The 6,365-nt window shown below is 37.1% G+C and overlaps 1 long non-coding RNA gene across 1 annotated transcript in view; it reads right to left on the bottom strand.

Annotated features, from left to right (window-relative positions):
* Positions 1 to 6,365, bottom strand: part of LOC138751504 (uncharacterized) — a 93,955-nt gene that overhangs the window by 22,657 nt on the left and 64,933 nt on the right. The gene's annotated exons all lie outside the window — the stretch shown is intronic.

Here is a 6,365-nt window from a genome sequence, read left to right as displayed (position 1 = left end):
TGCTATAAAATGCACATTAAAAAGTGAACATTTGCTGGAGTACTTCCTAGACCTATTGCTAGCTCTCTGAGAAAATGTTCATTCTTGACAGTTCATTTGATACATTTATTAATACCTACACTGCTAAAATAGTCACAAAAATATGCAAAATGCATAAAATGGAATGCCAAAAATGTTTTTGCAGTGCACACATCCAGTGCTCATTAAATATACAGGTGATGCCTACATTACAGCGGTTTGTGTAATAGGAATTCATCCTTGCTGAAATCACAAATCATGACCAATAAAAATCAAATATATGGAATAAAAAATTGTTCTCAAGGAATCTATGTCTTAGTTTTTTTCAATTCACATTTCTGACACCCTCACAGACAATGTGACCTTTCAGTAAAATCGCAATGAGGGTAGTTTTTCTGGGAACACCACAACCCCTACCCCTCCATAACATGGTTGTTTACCTGTATTTGAAAAGTTTATGGAATTTATGAGTATCAAATTCTAACTTACATTTTACTTTTTTGACAACAGAATTTTTTCCTTTGCTGGTTACTGTTCTAATACAGTATTTGAAAAAAAAAATGAGGGTCATCCAATTTAATTTATGTTCCTAAATTGGAAGACACCTGTAAGCATTTAGACAGTTTTTAATGTGTCCTGGATTGCATCTGGTGAATTTTCCAGATATACTTCCTCAATACAATAATACCAGAGAAATATTGATAAAAGCAATTGAACTGCTGATTAAATACAGTTGTATGCTTTTATAAAACTGTGGACATCTCACTTCTGCCTATTATAGCATGGCATCTCCATCTGGAACCTAGTCGGAAGTTGCATCACCTGCCAGTCAAGGTTGGACTCTGCCTGCCCATTAGTGCACACCTGACCATTGGCCCCTTTAAATTACTAAGTGATTACCTGGGCCAAACTCCCCACCTTACTGCACTTTTAAAGCCCTCCACATGCAGATCATCCTCTTTGCTCCTGACTACAAATGTGCTCTATGTCAGGTCATGAACTGTGGACATTGCTAGAGGAGTCGTTGGTAATGTGTGCACTACACTAAGAGCAGGTCTGTAGCATTGTATGGGAATACTGGGCACTCAGCCATACCCCATGGGAACAGGTAACAGGGAGTGCATGTTGAAGTCCCTGTTTAGTAAAAGTGTGCTAGTTACCCTGAATATTAGCACATGTGTGTAATAGAGAGAGAGAGAAAGAGAGAGAGAGAGAGAGAGAGAGAAAGAGAGAGAGAGAGAGAGAGAGAGGAGAGAGAGAGAGAGAGAGAGAGAGAGAAAAGGAATAGGCAGCCACTGGTATCAGAGACTGTTGTATCTGATGTGCATGCTTACATTGTTTTAGTACCAGGTGTTGTTTTTGTCTTCCCCTTTATGATTTCCCCATGCGTGGAAAAAAGATCATCCTTTGTTCAGCCTGTGTCCGGACTTATTTCTCTGTGAACCCACCAAATCTGATCTGATCAAATGTAACACCTATCTACTTCATTATTGTTTTTGAAATTACACTTTCTTTATGATTTAGCAACTGGGGAAAAAAAATGTCCTGCAATTCTTGGGTCAAATGTAGTACATAGCAACAGTGCAAATACACTTGTGGTCTGGAAATTATGATAAAAGTCCATAGCGACCAACACTAGTGAATTGATTGAATTAATTAAACAGGCACAAATGTATTATAAATATATAAGGCATTATTAATGAAAATAAGACCCATACCCCTATACACATGCAAGACCTTTGCCAAGGTTCCTGCAAATCCAGAAAGTAGGATGACATGGGACCATGATTGGCTTGGTCAATTGGCTTGATGGTAGGAGTCAAAGGGTGGTAGTAGAAGATCAACATCACAGGACAACAATTTTTATCAAAAGGTTTGTTTCCTGAAAATAAATTGGGGATTTTGATAGCCAACTTCAAGCTGAACACCAATATAATTTCAGATTTGATATATCAAGTAGGAAGCTGGAGAAATATTAAATTACCTTTCTTTTAATTTGGCATGTTTAATCACATAATGATGCTTACACAAGCTCTCAGGTTGACTGCACATGTTTCACAACAAATATGAGGAGCCCAGGGTTTGTCTTGGTCACTAATTTAAAAACCAAATTATAGCTCATATACTTCCCTTTTTGAATATTTTATTCAAATTTTCCACACACGTCATTAGCAATTTGCTAATACAACAACAATAAAATTCAAAAAAATACACTACATTATATTTATAAACAACTTCCCTAACCCTCCCCCCACTACTCCCACCCCAAAAATAAATTATTTAAAACATAACGTAAAAATTTTTTTAAAAGTCAAGATTGCTCTGAGATGCACAATCGAAAATACAGGACATTAAACAAGCTTCTATATAGTCAGTTTAAAGAGGATCAATACAGAGCTTAAGGGAAATGAAGAAGACTACATATTTATACCTAAACTTTGCATGTACGGGCATCAAATTTGCACAAATATACTCAAATTGTATGTAATTTTCTCTAAAGGAATACAACCCTGAATTTCCGCATTCCATCTTTCCATACACAGATACGAGTCTGATTTCCAAGTAATTGCAATACATTTTCTTGCCACTGCTAATGCAATTTCAACAAATTCTCTTTGATATATTGATTATTTTAATTTGGGTCTCATCCCTTATATATTCCCCAATAGGAATAAAGCTGGATTTTGTGGAAATACAACATTTGTAACCTGCTCCAAAATGTTCCCTAAATCCACCCAAAGCCGCCTTACTTTGGGACATGACTATGTTGAGTGCAGGAAAGTTCCCACCTCTACACATCTAAAACATTGAGCCAATAAATCTGATTTCATTCTATTCAATTTTTATGGTGTAAGGTATAAATGATGTAGAAAATTATACTGAACTAGTCTATGCATTCCGTTAACAGTATTAGTCATACACTCGCAGCATAGCTCTGATCATCTTCATTCATAATTATATTTCAATCCATCTCCTACATTTGTTTAGATTTATAAACTCCATGTTTAGGGGTTCCTGTTTGTATTAAAAGATACATTGTATAAATGATTTTTTTTAATATTGCCCTTTCAAATGAGATTTTCCACATCACAAGAAATAGGTAATGACATAGCTGAAGCTGATTTTTCTCTTAAGTATCCTCTCAATTGGAAATAACAGAAAAGTGTGTTACCAGTTATTCCTTAATTGTTGAAAAAAACATCAATTGACCCTGTTCATAACAATCTTCAATATTCTTGTTCCCTTTAGAGGACCAATTACTTAAAAACTGGTTATCCTTTGAAAAAGTGTGTAAGATCATTTTGAAATAACATTGTCTTGGGCAAGACCCCTCCCTAATTCCAATTTCATAATTTATGTTATTATTAAACTCATATGCTTTCTTAATAAGGACAATAATGCTGCATCTTTGAGTCTTAAATATTTACTCACCACCAATGTAACAGAATGTATTACATCTGTTGTGACATTGATGAGAATTTTCTGCTGTATTGAATCTTCTTGGTCAATAAATGCCATTATTAAGTACACTCAGTATGCAATGCCTAAAGAACATGTACATCAAATGCACTCAATCTATATCAATGTAATGTATAGTATCTGAATATGTGAGCACATTTTATAGCCTGTCCGCATCTATCCTGACTAAACATACCCAGGCCTAAAACAACATTTGCATAGCACCTGAGCTGAGTCCATGCATGCTTGGACTGACCAAAGCAGCTTGCTTTGTGGCAATATACTGTACTAGTTGGCTTAAAATGTGACAGGAAATCACAAAAATTGGTTTTTATCTACAAAACAATATGTGATAGGAATTTTTTAAGGTGATTCTCGTGACCTGCAGCCCAAATGCATAAAAGTGTTCAGGGAGCAAAATCTTTGTTGTCCAGTGTATTTAAATTGGAGGCCTGAGAACAATGGTGTGCTGCTGGGATCAGTTGAAGTCCACTATTTTTATTCATCTCTTTTAATGCCGTTCACAACAATGTAGCTACCATGGCCATGAAATTTGCAGATGACACCAAAATTGGTGATTTAGTGGTTAGTGAAGAGGGTTATCTGATATTACAACAGGATTCAAATGATGTGGACAAGTGGGTCAAGGAATGGTAAATAAAAAAATTAACTTAGATAAGTATGAAGTGTGGCACTTTAATAGTTTTAAACAGGACTGGATCATACAGTGAATGTTATAGAACAGAGAGATTTAGGGGTACAAGTACATAGTTCCATGCAAGTGGTAACATGCAGATAGGGTGGTGAAGAAGGTGTTTGACATGCTTGCCTTTATTAGTCAGAGCAATGAATGAAAGCAATGGATATCAATGTTACAACTTTACAGATGTTGATGGGACCACAGTTGGAGTATTGTGCGCAATTCTAATTACCCAGTAATAGCAAATGTATCATTAAGCAGGAAAGAGTGCAGACAGGATTCATAAGATGGATGCACTTGAACTTATCTCTCTGGAGGGAAGGAGACTGAGGGGGAACCTTAAAGAATTTTATAAAATCCTGAGGGGAATAAATAAGATAAATAGTTATTGTCTTGTCCAGGATATAATCATCTAAAATTAGATTTAAGCTATAAGGGGAAATATTTAAAAGGAACCTAAAAGGCAGCTTTTATTTAACACAAGGGCAGTGTGCATTTGGAATGGATTGTATTGACAGTACATGGACAGGCAAATTTTGGAGGAATATGGACCAAACCAAAGCAAATGGAATGAGCATGCCAAAACAATTTGGTCAGTATCAGTAGTTGGGCCTGTTTTCATGCTGTAAAGTTCTATAACTCCACAACAATATACTGGGAGTATGATTAGATCAGAAAAAGAAAGTGAGATGACTAAAGCAGGAAGTTTGAAGAGTTGTGAAATTGGTGAGAGAGTTAGAGATTGATGGCCAGGATAGGGGAAGGGATGAAGATTGAGGAGAGGTGTTATTGGGGTAATGAAATGGGATTCCTTTCAGTAAGGTTAGATAGAGGCACAACTTCTGATGATGGAGTGAAGGCTCAGAGTCATTGTGGCTTTTCAGCAAAGAAAAAAGGCCTTTGCCCTCCATGTTTATGCCGATGTTCACATGCATAAATATAAATTGTACTGATTTATATTGATCCCATTTACCTGCATTTGGTCCATAGCCTTTTATGCCTTGTTGATTCAAATTCTTAGGATAACAGAAATGGAAACCTTGAAATGAACAGCATAGAAATTATCCTTGAAATCAGTTGTTGATAGTTGATACACCAAAGTTGGAGGAAAGGCCATAGTAATGGGATATTAATCAAGGCCACCAGTGGCCTTAAATACCGGTATTTAAACAACAGGGTGAGACTATTACATTGAAGGATTTGGGGTAAATGAACTGGTAAAGTCATAGAAATGAGTTGAACAGGATTTACTGAATTACGTTGTTTATTGTCACATTGATCAAGATACAGTAAAATGTTTTGATGTGCATGCAATCCAAATGTCAACATATAGAGCAGACAATGAAATAATAACAAATATAACGCAAATAGACAAATAAATAAGACAACATTGTAGAATGCAAGGTCTAGGGAAAAGTATGTTAAAGCAGAACAAGAGTTTTCCCCACAGCAAATAAACTGAAGCAATATTTTTGATATTTCCAAAAAAAAGTCCTTAAACTTTAGCACCGAAAAAAAAATTGTCCTGGAATCTGGAGGTTCCCGTTTTGAAGTACATGTGCGCTCAGACCGGCTGAAGGAGGGAGCAGGATGGGTCTTTCAGCAACTTTCCTAGAGCAGTAGGGTATCAGCTCGGCAAGGCAGGAGTGCAGGTCGATAGTCTCGTCAGGAGGAAACCAACGTCTCAGAAGTACAGTAAATGTGCTGAGCGGCTATTATAATTGCATTTGTGAAGAGACAACTCCGGGTCAGAAGTTCATCTGGCGTCCTTTGGTGGAGGAAAGGGGATGATATAAAACACAGTCCCAGAGAGATTTGATTTGACCATTGCCATATCTTTATTAATTCTGTGCCATCCCAACCCATGAAATTTGCATCTTTCAAAATGATAAATCACCAAGGTCGAGTTAATGGGACTCAGGTGTCAGCCTGAGACCTGGCCACCATGGAAGTCGTTGAGGGAAGGGAGTCATGTCTCAGCGCTTTTGCTCTGACTGTGTCTGGCTGTTTCGATGGAGCTTAAGCGGCCGTGAGGTCACAGCTGGCTGGCTAAAGACCTAGCACCGTGCGCTACTCCAGCGAGAAAGGTGATTTGCCCACACATGGCAAGTGACACATTGGACAAGCCTCCACAGTAATAAGTCTCCGTGCATTTGGCAGCGAGAGGATGTTATTACTGGATCTGGCT

This window comes from Narcine bancroftii, chromosome 1 (genome assembly GCF_036971445.1).
Source record: "Narcine bancroftii isolate sNarBan1 chromosome 1, sNarBan1.hap1, whole genome shotgun sequence".
Classification (NCBI taxonomy): Eukaryota; Metazoa; Chordata; class Chondrichthyes; order Torpediniformes; family Narcinidae; genus Narcine; species Narcine bancroftii.
This window is presented reverse-complemented; position numbering and strand designations above follow the sequence as displayed.